The sequence below is a fragment of the Crinia signifera genome, chromosome 9 (assembly GCF_055691185.1).
Source record: "Crinia signifera chromosome 9, ASM5569118v1, whole genome shotgun sequence".
In the NCBI taxonomy this organism is placed as follows: domain Eukaryota; kingdom Metazoa; phylum Chordata; class Amphibia; order Anura; family Myobatrachidae; genus Crinia; species Crinia signifera.
Genome location: NC_139225.1, coordinates 59,935,447 through 59,954,412, shown reverse-complemented (window position 1 = coordinate 59,954,412; position 18,966 = coordinate 59,935,447).

Below are 18,966 nucleotides of genomic sequence, written 5' to 3'. Positions count from 1 at the left end.
CTCTTGCCTGCCTTCTCTGATTGAGAATTACACACATTTAAAGCACTCATGCAGTATTCTTTACCTGCCTCCCAGCCAGTAGCCAGATAGTAAATGGCTGTCATCATGCAGGAGTTATCCACCAATCAGAGTGTTGAAAGCCATGGAAGCATATGGCAAAACGATGTAGGAGCGGGCACTGGCTCCAAAATGAGGCAAAACATCATCTATCCAGCATTGGATCTTACATGGTTTGGATTTGATACACTATAATACCTTTACACAATGCCATTTTACACAGGAAATCCTGAGAGGGAGCACATAAATTAGACTGCTAGGGCAGTATATATCTATGTATATATATCTATATATATATATATATATATATATATATATATATATATATATATATAGGGCTGGGGCAGACAAAGGCACTCAGAGACTTATCTTATGTAGAAAACGAAACGTAGACAGGCTTAGCACCTTTCTGGATTAAAATTGGTCCACCGTTTGCTACATAAGATAAGTCTCCGAGTGCCTTTGTCTCCCCCAGCCCTATAGTTGTCTGCTGCATCCCATGCAGCTCTCTGACCTACGGCAACGGAGCAAGAACTTTTCCCCTGCAGCAGAAGTAAGTCCTGAGTGACGGTTCTCTCCCTTCCTTCCTATCTATATATATATATATATATATATATATATATATATATATATATATATATATATATTTATACACACAAGGCTGGCGCCACCACTAGGCAGCTTAAGGGTGTGGGTGCCAGCCATTGAAGGGTGTCATTGCACACTGCTAGCGATGAATGGTTGTTACCTGTAACTCAGTAGTGGGCAGGATCAGTTTTTGTGCTCTCATCCACCCGCAGCTGTGTTCTGTATCTACATTGCTGGCTGCAGAAGGCCCATAGGAGGAAGACCAGTGGCTGCAACCCATACTTGCCTACCTGACCCTCTCCATGAGGGAGAAAATGCTCTCTTCCTGGACTTCCCTGGTAATGTGTGATTGCCATCACCTATGGGGAGCTTGGTAAGAGACAAGAAAAGTGTTTAACTACAGGTAATGCCAATCCCACATTACCAGGGAAGTCCAGGAACAGAGCAGTTTCTCCCTGAAGGAGAGGGTAAGGTACGCAAGTGAGAACACGCTGTGCACTGGAGACGCGCCACCATACAGAAGACCGGCCACTTCAGAGACCCGCTAGAAGTCCCATGGCCATATCAGGGAGTAGTGGCTGCACTAGGAGACCCACGAAGCATCATAGACCCACAGATGCCAACACACAAGAAGACCTGCTGCTGCACAAGGAGATCCGGCGATGCATGAGAGACCCACAGCCACCACACAAGTTGACCGAGCTCTACACAGGAGACACGGTGACACCACTTCTGGTTAATGGGAGTTACAGTACTGAAAGCTGGTGAGTGTGATACCTGCCACTGCCAAATGTATACAGCAATTCTTGTACTGGTGTAGGAGGAACTGATGCCTGTTACAACCCTTCCAATCCCCTGCTCTCCATCCTACCCCCTCTCCCCTAAACCCCCATTGCTTCCTCTACCCTCTCTCACCCCCTCTCTCTCCCTCCATCACACTACCTCTTTCCCCCCCTCTCTCCTCCTCTCACATCCCTTGTCTCTCCCCCTCCCACACCTTCTCTCTTGCCCTCACATTCTCCCCCCCTCCCCCATTCTCTCCCTTCCCCCTCTCTCCCCATTTTTTCTCATTCTCCCTATTTCATTCATCTTTTTTTCTCCCACCTTTTATTCCTCCTGGATCCTTCTTTCTCTCAATACTTTCTCACTCACGCTCTGTCTCACCTCTCTATCTCTCCTCATTTCCTCTTTCCCCACACTTCCCCTCTATCTTTCATCCCCCTCTGTTTCTCACTCTCTTTCTCTCTACCTGACACCTTCTCTCCCTCTCACTGGTGCCCTCTCTCTCTTAGCGGGATGTAATGCGGATGCAAAAACTCAGGTGGCGTTATATCAGCCCCCCCCCCCCCCCCCATCTTTCCCGGACACCCATCTCTCACTCCCTGTCTCTCCCTGACACCTGTCTTTCACTCCTTGTCTCTCCTTCATACCCTCTATCACTCCATCTCTCTCTCTCACACACAGCCTCTCTCACTCCTTGCCTTTCCCTCACACACTCTTTCACTCCCTGTCTCCCTCACACCCTGTTTCGCTCCTTGTCTTTCCTCTCTCACTCCTAGGAACTTATTCTAATCCAAACTCTCCACTGCGCAGGGGATATGGTCATTTGGTCTACAGTATGTTGGTCGACAAGTATTGGGTCGACACCATTAGATCAACAGGAGGATAGGTGGACATGGTTCTAGGTCGACAGGTCATTAGGGCGACACAAGCATTAGGTTGACAGTGTCTAGGTCAACAGTCGAAATGTCGACATGGGGTTTTCACTGTTTTTTGAGCCGACATGTGCTGACAGGTGGTATTTCATGCCCTACCATCCACTAGGGCATGGTGGGAAAATAAAATAGTGTGCCAAGCATAACGAGGCACCGTGCCCAAAGCATGGCAAGCACAGCCAGCCATACGAGGGGACACAGTGCACTTTAACCGGTGTCTATGTCGACTGTGTCGAAATTTGCGTAAAAAACAGTGAAAACCCCCATGACGACCTTTTGACTGTCGATCTTGCCCAAGTCGACGTAATGCTTGTCTTGACCTAATGACCTGTCAACCTAAACCCATGCCGACCTAGACCCATGTCGACCTAATGGTGTTGACCCAATGCTTGTCGACCTACTTGCTGTAGATCAAATGATCCATACCCATCTCATAGCATGTCTTCTTTAAGACAGCAAATGAAAAAGTCATTGACACAAAAAAGACATAACGGGGGAAATTTACCAATATGAAAAACCTAGTTTTTCGTATTGGTATTTTCCCTACGGTTGCATACGACTGTATAAGTCGTATGCAAACTCGTGTTCCGGAGGGTCAGTTACAAAGCAGTCAGATACGACTGCTTTGTAACCCTCCGATGGTGTAACCATCCGTATTAGCGGCCGTATATACGGCTGCTAATACGAATTATTTCTAGCAGTCTGCACGGATCAGTCAGATCCGTGCAGGCTGCAAGGTGTAAAAAAAAATAGATAAATAAATAAATAAAAAAAAAAACAGCGTGGGGTCCCCCCCACAGCTGTAACCAGCACCAGGCTGAAGGAGCCGGGGCCGGTAATTAAAAATCAGGGAACCCGACAAATAGGGGCTCCCCGATTTTTAACAACCAGCCCCAGGCTTGACAAATTAATCGTACAGCTCATCTGCATTATGAAACCTATCTTAACTCTGCCTAGATATATTGACTCTGTAATGCATTTACCAATTGTATAACTTAATATGATGCATATGCTTCAATAAAAAGAGTTTGAAAAAAAAAAAAAACAACCAGCCCCAGGCTCCAGGTCCGGGGCTGGTTCCCAAAATACGGGGGACAAAATGACTAGGGGTCCCCCCAGGGCCGGTGCTAGGGTGTCCGGCGCCCTCCTGCAAACCATACATTTTGCGCCCTTTCACATTGCCATTGCAACAAGCTGCAGCCCGATTGTGGAAGTGTATGCAACATGCGATCCTACTGTATGGAGGATCTCGGGTGCATGTACATGTACTGTACATTTTGCATACACCATCTCAGTGCTGTGTCCGCAAAATGTTGCAGGCACTAAAGGTGCCCATACACGCTGCGAGAATCGCATACATTATGGGTTAGATCGCATCGCACGGCATGCATGCAATGTGTGTGCGATGCGATCCGAAAGCAGTACAAAAAGTACTGTACAGTACTGTACAGTATGTGCAGCACTCGTGACTGAGGGGGAAAGGAGGGGAGACAAGGAGGAGATGGAAGAAGAGGGGAGGAGAGGACTGGCAGTGGCACTGGCACAGCACACTGAGAAGAGGGAAGGAAGGGGAGGCGGCGCTGCTGCCTGTTCGTCATTTGATTGACAGCTGACAGGCGCAGGGAGCAATGGGTAGGTGGCGGATCCGGACATGACGGGGGAAATTTACTAAAGGAAATTTGTAAAAAATAGGTGTATTTGTATCCAGAAATACACTTATTTTTGACATTTACTATCCGGAAAATACAGCAATTCGTATTCGTATTGATGTACTATCAATACGAAAATGAATTGCTGTATTTTCGGGATAGTAAATGTCAAAAATACTGTAAGTGTATTTCTTGATACAAATACACCTATTTTTTACAAATTTCCTTTAGTAAATTTCCCCCGACATGTCATCCAGGCATTCACAGACAGCGCTACATGCCTCAGCGCAAGTGTCTGTGAGGAAGAGGGGGCAGGTCGCAGGAGGAGGACAGTGTGTGCGCGGTGCAAGGAACTGCTCAGCCTCTCCATACTGCCGCCCGCTGTCAGACAGGCGTGCAGGTGGCAGTGACAGTGAGGGCTGAGGCAGCTTTAGCAGAGCAGGCAGGGAGACAGCGCCTTTTCAGCATGGCGCCTCCCTGCTTTGCAGGAGCTGCTGAGTGGGTAGCGCCGGCCCTGGGTCCCCCGTATTTCAAGAACCAGTCCCAGGCACAACCAGCCACCAGGGTAATGCCACAGCCGGGGGGAGACTTTTTATGCAAGTCCCCCCGGCCAAAGCATTCATCCCTGTGACCGGTCAGCCTGGCCAGGGGCCCTGGGGGAGTGGGGACCCCCCCAATGAAGGGGTCCCCCTCTCCAGGACTTACCTGACCAGGCTGAAGCCTGGTACTGTCCCCGATGCCCCTGGGCGGTGGGCATCGGGCTGATTATCGTGTAAAAAAAAAGATGAACCTATTGTTTTTTACTGTGGCACTACAAGTGCCAGCAAGCCTCCCCAGCAAGCTGGGACTTGGAGAACCACAAGTCCCAGCCTGCTGGGCATTAAAGGGCCCGCTGGCACTTGTAGTTCCACAGTTAAAAAAATAGTGCACAAAACACAATGACACACTTTTAAAATAAAACTTTATTACATACAAAGCCCACACATACTAATACTTACCTATCTTCTTTCCGTAGGTATCCCTGATGTCCTGGTCCTGTGTCGTCTTCTGGTCCTGTGTCGTCTTCTTCCTCCATGTCGACCGTCGCTGTCGCCGTCCGGATCCGACGAAATCCATTTGGGAAGCTGTGGAAGGAAACCATACTCACCTGTCCCAGCGCGACGTAGTCCAGGTAAGTGTCTTGGCAAAAAAACAAACCGACAGCCCGAAACCAAGCGGACACGGAGACGCACGGTGTTTGTTTACATCGTGCGGCTCCGCCTCCCGAATGCCGCTATTGGCCGCCTTGCGGCCTAGCGGCCAATCAGGAGCCGCTAGGCCGCAAGGCGGCCAATAGCGGCATTCGGGAGGCGGAGCCGCACGATGTACACACAGTACCGTGCGTCTCCGTGTCCGGCTGGTTTCGGGGTGTTCGGTTGGTTTTTTTGCCAAGACACTTACCTGGACTACGTCGCACTGGGACAGGTGAGTATGGTTTCCTTCCATGCATAAAAAGTCTCCCCCCGGCTGTGGCATTACCCTGCTGGCTGGTTGTGCCTGGGAATGGTTCTTGAAATACGGGGGACCCCTAGTCATTTTGTCCCCCGTATTTTGGGAACCAGCCCCGGACCTGGAGCCTGGGGCTGGTTGTTAAAAATCGGGGAGCCCCTATTTGTCGGGTTCCCTGTTTTTTAATTACCGGCCCCGGCTCCTTCAGCCTGGTGCTGGTTACAGCTGTGGGGGGGACCCCACGCCGTTTTTTTTTAAAATTTATTTATTTTTCTATTTTTTTTCACTGAAGCCTGCACGGATCTGACTGATCCGTGCAGGCTAAAATGCAAATAGAACAGGAAAATGGTGTTCTATTTTCCTGTCGTATTTGCGTGGGTGTTTCACACCACTTAGCAGCCGTATTGTCAGTACGGCTGCTTAGTAAATCAGGAATCACCATTCTTTTGAATGGTGATTTCTGTCATATCCTATCGATGGTGTAGGACATTCGTATTTGTAAATATGTTCCATCTTTAGGACTACGAATTGTTGTATTTTTGGGATTGTAAATCCCGAAAATACAAATTCGTAAAAAAAAGGTGTATTTCTGCCTACGAATACACCTTTTTTCTACGAATCCATTTTGGTAAATTTCCCCCAACATGTTCGGACGGTAGAAGCAATCAATATTCCAATGTAAAGCAGCATTATACGCATATACTATAGATGGTGGATTCTCTTGCAGTTCACAGCAGCAATATAAGAAATATTCCCATTGCACTGTCTTTAGCATTAAGCAAACAGCTGTTCCTCCCAAATTTGCTGTTGGCATCTCCATGGAGACTCTTTCACTCAACCAGGGCTGAGTGGCTTTCCCTGATTGGCTGAAAGCGTCTCAATGGCGAAGCCAACAGCAAATCTGGGCATTCAATGGTCGGCAACCATCAAATTATTTCTTCCTATCACACAAAGCTATTTGCATGCGTGCCGGTGAAATCTACGCGCGGGTGGAAGAAGGACCTTCGTGCAGGCGGCGGGCCATCGTTTAGATGACCCGCAAAGCGGCGAAATGTTGCCACTTTGCGGGTCAATCAGAATGAGGACCTTGGTGTGTATGTCTTTAAAATTCCTTTTACAGGTGAACTACAAGTCTAAGGGGGCCAATTAATGCCCCACATAATGGGACTTGTGATTTGCCTAGTCCTAGCATGCGGGGGAGGCCTGCTGGGTTTTGTAGTTCAACTCTAAAAAAGCAATGTTTATTATAATATTACATGTGCAAGCCACAGGTGTGTGAAGCCTGGGGGACCCCTTTATTGGGGAGTCCCCACTCCCCCAGATACCCCATCCAGGGCTGACCAGCCCTGGTGTGCATGGTATGGCCGGGGAACCTTACGTAAAAAATGTCCCCTGGCTGTGGCATGACACCGCTGGCTGTTGGAGCCTGGTGATGGTTCCAAAATACGGGAGATCCCAGTTTTTTTGGAACCAAGAGCCTGGTGCTGGTTTCTGAAATACGAGGGAACCCTAACACATTTTGTTCCATGTATTTTTTAAACCAGGAACGGTTCAATGAGCCCAGGGCTGGCTATGCTCAGGAGGGGGGACCGCAAGATAGTTTTTTTTAATTTTCACACATTTTCACACATTTTTGGGGACAGAACCATGCACAGATCTCAGTGATCAGTACATGGTTTTATGCTCAACTCAAACTCAACAGCCTAAACTTGTTCTACTTGTTTTGTGGTTTTTGGTAATGTTTTCCACAAATCGCACCCTATTACATTTGCGAGTTGTATGCTTTATAATGGGAAAACATCTGGGTATAAATTGAAGTGTGCAAATTTACAAACCGGCCATAATGTTTGATTTCACCGCAAAAAAAAGTACAAATCAATTTGCCTCCTATTACTGTATATATGTGATTTGGACAAAACAGGCGAATTCAGCAGTTTTTCTGGAAAAAAACAACAAAAGTCAAAAATCCACACTCTATTACAAGAACCCCTATGTTCCCTATATAAGGTACACATTACAGGTCATTATGATGAATATAAATTTTTGCTTGACAATTTTCACACTTAATTTGACAAATTCACTTGCCACTCGAAGGGTTAAAACCAAAGGGCCCATACAAACTGGGCAACTTTGAGCTGAAAGTCGCTCAATTGACCCAGTGGCTTTCAGCTCAAAGCCGCCCAGTGTGTATGCCCCGCGATGAGCGGTGACCGCTGCTGCACACTCACACAACATCACCGGGAAAGCCGTTCATCTGCTGGTATTACCCGCAGATGAGCGGCTTGAGGATGGCTTTGCAAAGCTCTGCGCTAAGCAAAGCTGCCCTCCCCCTCCGTCTGCGCCGGGCAGGGGGAAAGCCGCTCAGTGTGTATGCACTGAGCAGCTTTCCCCCAAGCAATGAACGTGATCATCGCTGTCCATACACACTGGGCATAGTCGCTCAGTGTGTATGAACCTTAAATGAGATTAAAACAAAATGTATTCCTCAAGAAAAAAAAAGTGGTGATTAGTAAAATAATGATATAGAAATGTTAGTAGAGAGGACTTGAAGTGATATTTTCCATCATAATCATTCCCATCTCAGAGTACAATTCCTAAATGGCACGCTAACTATTTTCATGGAAACATTTTCTTATGAAAGAACCAGAGTACAGCCATGTGTGTGCAATTTTGTTTAGATAAAGAAGGAATAAAACTGCTGAATATTAAATGGTCTGTGTCCGCAAAAATAAACTTGTCATGGCTCTTTTTTCAAAGCACATTCTAAGCTGCTTTTCTTTTGTTTTTATAAATTCATATTTGTCAAAATAGGTGTGAAAATTGCCAAGCAAACATATTACAATATTATAATGACCTGCAATGTTTACCTTTATATGGGAAATATAATCTTTTTTTACATAACATTTTTTATTTGATTCGACATAACAAAGGTGAGTGACGCTAACAAGTTCAGCTGATATTTTGCACAGTTCTCACAGAGATGTTGGCATTTTTAGGCGGATATTTTGCACAGCTCTCACAGAGATGTTGGCTCTCTAAGGGTTAAGGCTTTCGGTAGCTTTTACAACAAACAGAACTTCAATGATTTAAGCCATACCTCCTAACTTTCATTGGTGGTCCAGCGGGACCTTGCTGCGTGCCCGAACTCCTCCCCCCCCTCCCGGCCTTGGGACACTGTTGGCCTCGGGCGGGTCGCGGGAACATCCCATAATAAATGTTACGGTTGGGAGGTATGTTCAAGCAGTAGTTGTTCTTTGATTTTTATACAAAGCTTCTTTCATTGCCTTGATGGCATATGTCATATGTGTATATCAGGAACTGTCAATGACTATTTTCTAGACTTCCTTAGTGATGACCCATTGCAACTTCCTGAATGCGCAATGCGTTTGTCTTACTAGTGAATTCTGGTGACTTCACCAGCTACAACAATGACTCCTCCTTATGTATTGCATACAATGTACTAAGCTATACATTTACAATCACAGCCAGGGAGTGAGCTGACTAGAAGATTTAGTCTTAGCCTATGGAATGTGACAGGAAGCCTTGCCCTGCATACTTCTCATGTGAAGGCATTTCCTGACAATGCTGAATTAAAAGAGCCTACTTTCATTGGTCTGAGAAAACTTAAGGTCCCCATCAACTATTGCAATATGGCCATTTTTTTATGCGATTCAGGCACATTGCATTTAATGGATCACATTAAAAGTTACACAACGTATGTTATTTACCTGTGATTGCGATGAGAGGCACGTTCCCGTGCACCTTGCATCGTAGTCACAGATCCGATATGCTGCCATGAATATTTGTCGCAGCCCTTGCTAGGATCGCATACGATACATTGTATACAAAAGTACCGCATACAATGTATCGTATGCAATCCTAACCCCCAGGAGCCACCATGTGAGTTGGCAGCATAATCGAAAACAGGGGTGGCCAAACCGGTCCTCGAGATCTACCAACGGTCCATGTTTTCCAGTTTACCTAGCTGGTGCACAGGTGCAGTCATTACTAACTGTCACAGTTTCAAACATGCAACATTTATTCCTATTATAGAGTCACAGGTTGCCTGAAAAACATGAACTGTTGGTGGATCTTGAGGACAGGTTTGGCCATCCCTGATCTAAAAGGATTGCGCTGAGTGGAAAAATACAGTATGTCAGTCCCAGGGATTCCACCCTTCCTGCTGGCTGAGCTGCACTAGTACAAAGGGAGGGATCTATCTATCTATCTAAAAGGGTGCCAGGGATCTATCTCTTTATTTCATAATCTATATAACTAAAAGAATTGCGCTGGATGAAAAAAAGATGTGGTTCCCAGGCAACCCACCCTCTCTGCTGGCTGATCTACACTAGTACACAGGGAGGGGGGAAGGGGTCCCTGCTATATTACAGTCTATCTAAAAAGTTGCGATACTGTATGTAAAGAAAATACAGGTGAAACACAAAAAATTGAATATCGTGCAAAAGTTAATTTATTTCAGTATATAAACTTAAAAAATTAAACTAATTTATTATATAGACTCATTACATGCAAAGTGAGATATTTCAAGCCTTTATTTGTTATAAATTTGATGATTATGGCTTACAGATTATGAAAACCCCAAATCCAAAATCAATAAGAAAAAGAGGATTTTAAATACAGACATGTCGGCTAGGGTGCCACTCAATAGAAAACAAAAAAATAAAGTTTATAATTTCCTCGTTCCCACCCCCTAATTTTGTTCCATATTACGATATAGTAATATTCTGAAAATTGTATTCAAATATAGTTATATTTAGAGGTCGCTCAAACAACTTAAAGTTTCTTAAAATATTAAATATTCGTGAAATTGGCATTAATCCCTTACCCATATTAACGAATTCCATCCTATAATTTCTAGGCATCATTTTCTATTATAATACTAGGCAATGGAGCAGGGCTGCCATCAGAAATTTTGGGGCCCGGTACTGACAAAATCCCAGTGGACACCAAGTTTGATAATCTGGAAGAAAGGCGTTTAGAGAGGCAACTGAACAGTGAATCCAGGAAGAGAAAAGAGGCAGAGAGATCAGTTGCGTCCACGTCCGTCAAAGGCAATCATTCAATGGTATCCTCACCAACCATGAGGGGCAGAAACTATTTCTTCTCCAAGTTGTAGAGCAACATAGAAATAAATTTCCTAAGGCGAAGAAAACTACATTACTGAAAGGAATTTGTAAACTATAAAATCGTAAAAATCTTGTTGCGTATAATGTGTATTATAATATGTAGGATTTTTATATAAAACTTTTACAAAATTGAGTGACCTCTAAATATTGTCCGATTTATTTTTTAAACTTTGTGTGAATTACTTTTACATGGAAAGGAACAAAATAAGGGGGTGGGAAGTTGGAAACCACAATTTTTTTTGAGTGACACAATAATGTCAGCCCTTTGAAAAGTCTAAGCAAACATATGTACTCAGTACTTGGTTTGGGCTCCTTTTGCATGAAGTACTGCCTCAATGCAGTGTGGCATGGATGCTATCATCCTGTGGTACTGTTGAGGTGTTATGGAAGACAGTATGCTTCAATAGCGGCCTTCAGCTCTTCTGCGTTGTTGGTCTCATGTATCTCATCTTTCTTTTGGTAACGCCAAGGTCAGGCGAGTTTGCTGGCCAATCTAGCACTAGTAATCCGACAGTCAATGAAACCGGTTTTGAAAATGAAATGGAAAAATATGCCAGCATCTCCATAAAGCTTGGCTGCTGATGGAATCATGACGTACTCTAAAAATGTCCTGGTAGATGGCTGTGCTTACTCTGTACTGCACAGTGGACCAACACCAGCAGATGGCATGGCTCCTCAAATTAACACAGACTGTGGAAGCTTCACACAGGACTTCAAGCATCGTGTGCCTCTCCATTCTTCCTCAAGACTCTGGGACTTTCTGAATGAGATGCAAAATTTGCTATCATCAGAAAAGAGGACTTTGGCCCACTGAACAACAGACCAGTGTTTTTTTCTTCAGCCCAGGTAAGACGTTTCAGATGTTGTTAGTTTTTCAGGAGTGGCTTGCCAAGAGGAATACAACATTTGAAGCCCATGTTTAGGTAGGATCTGTCTGTGTGTGATTGCTCTTGATGCTCTAACTCCACTCCTTGTGAAGCTCCCCTACACATCTGAATGCCCTTTTTCTGCCATTCCCTTCCAGGCTGCGGTCATTCCTGCTGCTTGTGCAACTGTTTCTTCCACGCTTCGACTTTACTTTCTATTAATGTGCTTTGATACTGCACTTTGAGAACATCCAACTTCTTTTGCAATTTCCCTTTGAGGCTTTCCCTCCTTGTGGAGGGGGTCAATGGTGGTTTTCTGCACCACTGTCAGATCAGCAGTCTGATTGTGAATTCTACTGCACCAGACTTTAAAGGCTCAGGAATCCTTTGCAGGTGTTTTGAATTAGTTAGCTGATTAGAGTGTGCCACTTTGGGGTAAATTTACTAAGAGTACGTATTTCGTTGTCATTCATATTTTAATTAGATTGAATTTCTATGTACATATTTGTCTTCTAAAACATAGAATGTGTAAGTATAATTTACTAAGTATTCGTATTTGGGTCAATCGTAATTTCCAATGTCGTTGCCGTTCCTAGTCATTCGTACACTATACGCTCATAATTAATATGATTCATAAAAAATGTGTGCGTATCTGTATATCTATCTGTGTGTGTATGGGATGCATACAGATGACTGAGAGTCAGAATACCAATGCTATGGATTCTGACAGGGGTCAGGTGAGTAAACTTCCCCCAAAGCCTGACCGCACCTCACCACCTACACCTAACCTCCTCCTCCGCAGTCTAACCCTAATTAATCTTTTGAAGTGTACTAAGTATTACTCCCCACTGCCTAATTGCAAACTTCCCACAAGCAACCTAACCCTAAATCCCCTCCCCATAGTGCCTAAAAGAGCCCCCCCCCAAAAAAAAAAAAAAAATAATTAGCAGTCCCTGGCATACTTAAAGTGCCCATACACCAGTGCAAAATGAACCCTTTTCATCCAATTCGTATAGATCAAGCTGAAAAATCAGATAAAAATTGTCATCACATGGGTTTAACCTCTGATTCTGATCCATACCCTGTGTATATTAGTTTGGAGATTGCAAGTCCTGTACTACAGACTTCTTGATCCTGCAGTCCTTGCTGGCTTTGCTTATGATACATCATATTCAAAAGGACAGCATACGATGTATCGTATGCAATCCTGCTGCTTGGGAAGCTCCTGGGCAGGTCAAGTGAAATCTAATGTGACTTCTCCCCTGATCCCTTTTGTGTGTGTGTGTGTGTGTGTGTGTGTATGTATGTGTGTATATATCATACATTTATTTTATTGATTTATTTACAGTTTCTTATATAGCGCAGCAGATTCCGTTGCACTTTACAAATGTTGGCAACACTGAAAGAACAAACTGCTTATATCCAGAGACCTTACCTATATGAATGTAATGTGCAAGATCAGACAGCGCCCAGGAACCCCCACTCTGTTTATCTAATTAGCTGTGTCACCAGTATTACATTTTTGCAGGGGGTCCTGAGTGCCGTCTGATTTTATGCGCACACACACACAAATATATTTAATTTTATACATTGGGGGTCCTTGTTTTATCATCCCAGGCACCCCAGAAGCTTAATCCAGCTCTGCATACAGCAATCACAGTACACCTTTACAAAAGCATTTACAGATGGGGCCGGGCTCATCTTTGCAGGGGATGGCGATGCCATCCGCCATCCCCCGCCACCCACCATCTGTATTTGCGAAAGGGGACGCGCTCGCATGAGATGCGCGCGCATCCCCTTCCGACGGCTTCCCCTGGGTCCCCGCCGGCTTGGCGACTGCAAGCTGGATCCCTATTGTTGTTTCCGGATATTCACTTAAGTATAAACCACAAAAATGTGCACATAAAGTGGGGACTGTTATCTATGAATGTCTACTAACCGGTTTAACAAAGGACAATCCATATGAATGCATGCATCTACTAACCACCAATAACATCTTTAAGTACGAGCTATAAAGTTGAGAAAAGTTTATCTTAATCTTTGTCTGTCTAAATTGTTGCGCACAATATTTAACTTTTTTTAATAAATATTAATACTAGTTAGCACAGTGCTGTTCCATTCTGATTTTTGCTTTTTTAGATTGCTAAGGGGTTTTGGTAAATCTCCCTTTTGGTAACAGCAGCAGTGCACAATAGTACACAATCAGCGATCATTATCAAATTGTTATCTTTTGGTTTTGCTGTAATACACCCCTGTTTTTATGTGAAAATGTTTGTCTGAATAAAAAGCTTCTTTTTTTCATACACTGCATCTGGGATTGGAGGGACTTGTGATTTAGTGGTGACATTACCGCTCCCTAACAAGCGAGTTGTGTCTACCTTGAAAAGTAGACCACCTTATGGGGTATGAGTCCTACTTACTTCGAACCTCTAAATCAACATTTGTCAATAACTGCAAAGATTGTATTACACTACTGTGGTTTTTTCTTTCTCTTTATTTTGTGTACAATTTGATGAGAACAAGAGAAAATTCTCTGTCTGCACCAAAGAATTGTTGGCATTTTCTCGTAACGGAGGAGAGCTGGGCTCCGGCGCCAGGATGGAGAAGAGCCCAATTGCAGCACGGAGGAGAGCCAGGGTCCGGTCGCAGCAGCAGACATGAGAGCCGAACTCCGGGGGGCAGCAGGAAGGAGAGCCGGGTTCCAGCAGCGGGAAGGAGGAAAACCTGCCTCCAGGGGCAGCACGGAGAAGAACCCGGCTCATGCAGTGGCAAGCAGCAGAGTGGGGTTATGGGGGCTTTGCTTTGATGCTGCCATCAATCCCAGTATGCACCACTGCTCCCACCATTCCTGGAGGAAATTTCACAATACCTTGCTCTGCTCCAACCCCAGTGGCACCATTTGTGTTGGTGTTGCACCCACCCAGGACTTAATGCTTCAGGCTGCAATCAGCCTATTGGTTAATCAGGTTGCTAATCTGGGGGCATTTTTTCAATCCCAGGATTCATTTTGATAAAATGGGCAGGCGTGTCAGTTGGCCCGGGAACCGGGTGTGTGTGTCCAAGAGCCAGGCAGATGGGTGCAGCTATTGGCCACAAGTCAGAGCAGGTGGGTGCGTCCAGGAGCCGGGCGTGTGAGACAAGCAGACGGACGGTTGGGTCAGGAGACAGGTAGTTGGGGCATCTGTGCAGCCAGGAGTCAGGTGATGTGGCCGTGTGGCCTGCGCAGTGTGACCTCTGACCATGTCATGCTGTACACAGCCGGGGACGGGAGAAGCCTGGCAGCATCTGAGCGGGTGCTCAGACGCTGGCTGGCATTAGACCATGCATGCGCAGTCTAATCTCGATATCCCGGGATTGAAATCCCAGGGATTTTGGGACCAATTCCCGGCCATCCCGCTGATCCCGGGATTGGCCACCCTATTTCTGAGCCAACAAGAATCAGGCCATAAATGTATGATAAAAGTCCTGCGATAATGCAATTACAGTCAAAGCAAAAAAAAGAGAAAATTACCATTTAATCAGGAAGATATTATTGAGAATTTCTATGAATGATTTAATTATTAAAGGAATTGTTTGGAGTTTTCATGTTTATTATATACTTTAAAGTAAGAAAAACTTACTTGTCAAGAATTTACATATATGCAAATCTGGTTACAAGAACACTGGAGTGTTCATTTTGGCACAAGTAAATTAACTTCAAAGCCTCTACAAAGTGACCATCCCCAGCTGAAAACTGCCAAACATGATGCATATTCACATCTGACCCTGCACATGCATTTCTGAGAGACATCCAGCATGTCTGCACCTGTACATCCACTGTGCTGACACATGTTCCTTCCTCTACAGCCAGCTACACGGTGATCACGTTCAAAGCACTCCACTAGGGGTCTTTGCTAAATATATTATTCTTTCTCTAGGGTTTCACATGTGTCTCAACCAAACATCTATTACTAATAGCGAACTGTCTGAACTTTTTTCTGTAAGTTTGGGAGGAGTTTGTTTTATTTAGATGTTTTGAATCAAAATAACTTTTATTTTCTTTGCAAAGGTTTCCAGAAATGTAATTGCACAAACTAACAAATTGCAGGATTGATTGGAGTCTGTAGCTACTGGGTGCACATTTTGCACCTGGAAAAACCATATTGTGCTGTAGGGGGTTAGGATAACAAGAGAGGGGTTGCCTAGCCCAAATGTACAATGTGGTTTAGAAGGTAGAGCAAGCTAATGTAGAGGAGAAAATATGCGTGACCAGAATATAAGCAGGAAAACAGCATCCATAAAGAAAATTACATGTATGCGGTGCTCAAAGTGGAAATTTTGAACTGGGGGTATGGAAAATTGAAAGTTGTATAATGATGCGTGCGCCCTGGAAAAAGAAGTGTGGCAACTAAATAGGGGCATGTCATGAAGTGTAATGTACCACCCATATACACATTATGCACCACAATAGTAGGACCCCTTATACTAGATAGCACTAGTGCATGCCCCTTACACATTATGCAACATGGAATAAGCCAACATTCACATTACGCCACACAGAATGAGCCATATTTCCCATAGAATAAGCCTGAAATCACACGATATGATCCAAAATTCCCATGGAACAAGACAAAATTCACATTATGCAGCACGGCATGATACAAAATTTAGGGTCAGAGGGAATAGCAGTAGGGGCAGAGTGATGGACAGCAGGGACAGAGGGACATAGGGACAGGGAGAGTGAATGCAAGGACAGAGAGACTGGCAGCAGGGACATGGGGACAGAGAGACTCAAAGCAGGGACATAGGAACAGAGAGAGTGACAGCAGGGAAAGAGACAGGGAGAGTGACAGCAGGGACAGAGAGAAGATTACCTAAAGAGGAGACTCTGGATGGCAGCGGGAGTGGTGGCTCTGGTCAGCATCAGCAGCAGTGGTTTTGGTCAGCAGAGAAGGCTCTGGTCAGTCGCAGTGGCGCCACCAATCTCTCTGTACATTCCCCTCTAACCGATTTTCACAATTACTCAGTCATTGTTATTTCCCTACTTTTTTATTAGATACCATAGCACTGACAGTTCTTTAGTCTCTCTCCCCCCCCCCCCCCCCCCACCAGGCTCACCATCCAAACTATAGAGCAGAAAGTGGCCCACAGGACAGCCTTGGGCAGAAGAAAGGTCCACCAGTGGCTGGACATATAGTAACTGTAAGATGACAGCCATCAGTCCTTGAGTGCCCTACTGGATATTCTTCTGTTCCTACAGACAGGACACTGGGGGGGGGGGGGGGGGGGAGACAATAACAGAGGGGGATGCGAAGCTGCCGGATGTTTAAACATCAGGCAGCATCGCTTAGGGTCCCGGGGCTGCCGCCTTTCTGGGATGGCAGTAGCCCATTGTAGCAGGGAGTCAGTGCCAACTGCACATACTGTATGCAGACCCCCAGGCACCCAGCTGAGCTCATCGTAGAATGATTCTGCTCCTGAGGAAGCTGGGAGACCAATCCCAGGGAAACGCATTGAGCTTTTAAATATTGGACATTCAATCCTATTTCCACTGTGGAGGACCCAAGAATACGGACAGTCTATTCAGCCATCTCCACATTAACAACTTATCCGGAGGACATTCCGAGGCAGCGTTAGACTTGCAAAAGTCATCCAGGTTTACCATTTACCCCATCAGAGGACCTTAATCCACCTATGGACTCTGCTCTTTTGGACTAATTAGCCACCTAGTGTTTCATCTGCTGCTAAATTGGAGACCATTGACCTATAGGGTGAGATTTAATAGGATGAGAGATTCAGAAAGTGAGAGATTTGGTAAGAAATCTCCAGGTTTTTTAAAGCGGCAATCATTTACACTGCAAAACCAGTTTGATTTTGTAGTTGACATGATTGCTGCTTTAAAAAAACTGGAGATTTCTCACCATAGGCCTTATTCTAGTTCACTCTGCACATGTTACATCTGCCCCACCTGCAGTGCACATGGTTTTGTCCATCTAAGAAGGAACTTGTCAGAAAGAGTAAACTAGAATAAGGCCCCAAATCTCTCACTTTCTGAATCTCTCATCCTATTAAATCTCACCCTTGATGTCCACTTGGTAATATGCCCAACATGAATTATACAGTGATGATTATTGATTGATTATTGTTATTGTCCATAAAATTCTTAACATTTTTTATATATGGAATTCCATAATTTTAACTACAGCTAATGAATTAAAACTTAAATAAATTGTAAAAGATAACGTTCTAGTAGCATTTTAATTATGCTTACCCCTCTGCATCATGCCAGGACTTGCCGCATCTGTCTGTGGTCATGGCTCGCCCAGCTCCCGCCACCTCTAGCATTTGCCACCTCTAGCATTTTCAAAATCTGTCTGCTGTATTAGGGCAGCCATTTTGTGAGTCTCACACCTTTTTATTAGCAGCAGGAGCCGGGAGAGCCATGACCGCAGACAGATGCGCCGGCAGGTACCGGCTGACGCCAGCGATTAACATTAGCCCCGCAGACCCCCCGGTTCCTATACTTCTCAGCGCCTCTCCGCCTGCTGGGCTATTGTTACGCCACTGCTAATTGCACATCACTGGTGCACAGCATGTGTGTCAGCAATGTGTACTAAGCGATCTGTGCTAAGGTACATCGCTCAGCAGAGGCTCTGTCACCCCGTATGTAAGGGGCTTAAGGGCCAGATGCACTAAGCTTCAAAAGTGATAAAATGGATTGTGATAAACAACAACCAACCAATCAGCTCCTGCCTGATTTCAAACACATTGCAGTTTAGAGCTGATGACATGGCAGTTAAGATCTGATTGGTTGGTTGTTTATCAGTTTATCCATTTAATCACTTTTGAAGCTTAGTGCATCTGGCCCTTAAGACTTTTAAAGCATGGATTAATCTGTCTGTAGCAGTGTTTGAATACTGTATATGACAATAACACTATAAAACTGTCAAAAATGGGTTTCCTAGTATTTGGAAGAACACACACGTTAATTTGTTATATCCCTTTTCCATTAGCCTAAATATCCTGGGTTTTTGCATGGGAGCGCACAAAACCTGGGATTTTAGGCAGGTGGAAATGCTCCCTGTTGAAATAACCCAGGTTGTGAGACCTGGCATTTCTTCCCAGGTAGCGACAGGGGGTTGAACACAGGTTCAACCTGGGTCACTGTGTAGTGTAATCTAGAGATGAGCAGGGTGAGAGGGGATGCAGAGTGAGAGGGAGATGGTGCAGGGTAAGGGAAGACGCAGGGTAAGAGGGGGTTGCAGGGTGAGAGAAGATGTGGTGTGAGAGCACGCATGGTGAGAGTGGGGACACAGGGGGTGTTTGCAGGGTGAGGGAAGATGCAGGATGAGAGGGGCTTGGTGCAGGGGGGGGCGGAGGATGCAGGGTGCAAGGAGATTGGTGAGGGAGGACGCAGGGTGGCAGGGAGATGCAGGGTGAGGGAAGGCACAGGGTGGCAGGGGGGATGCAGGGTGAG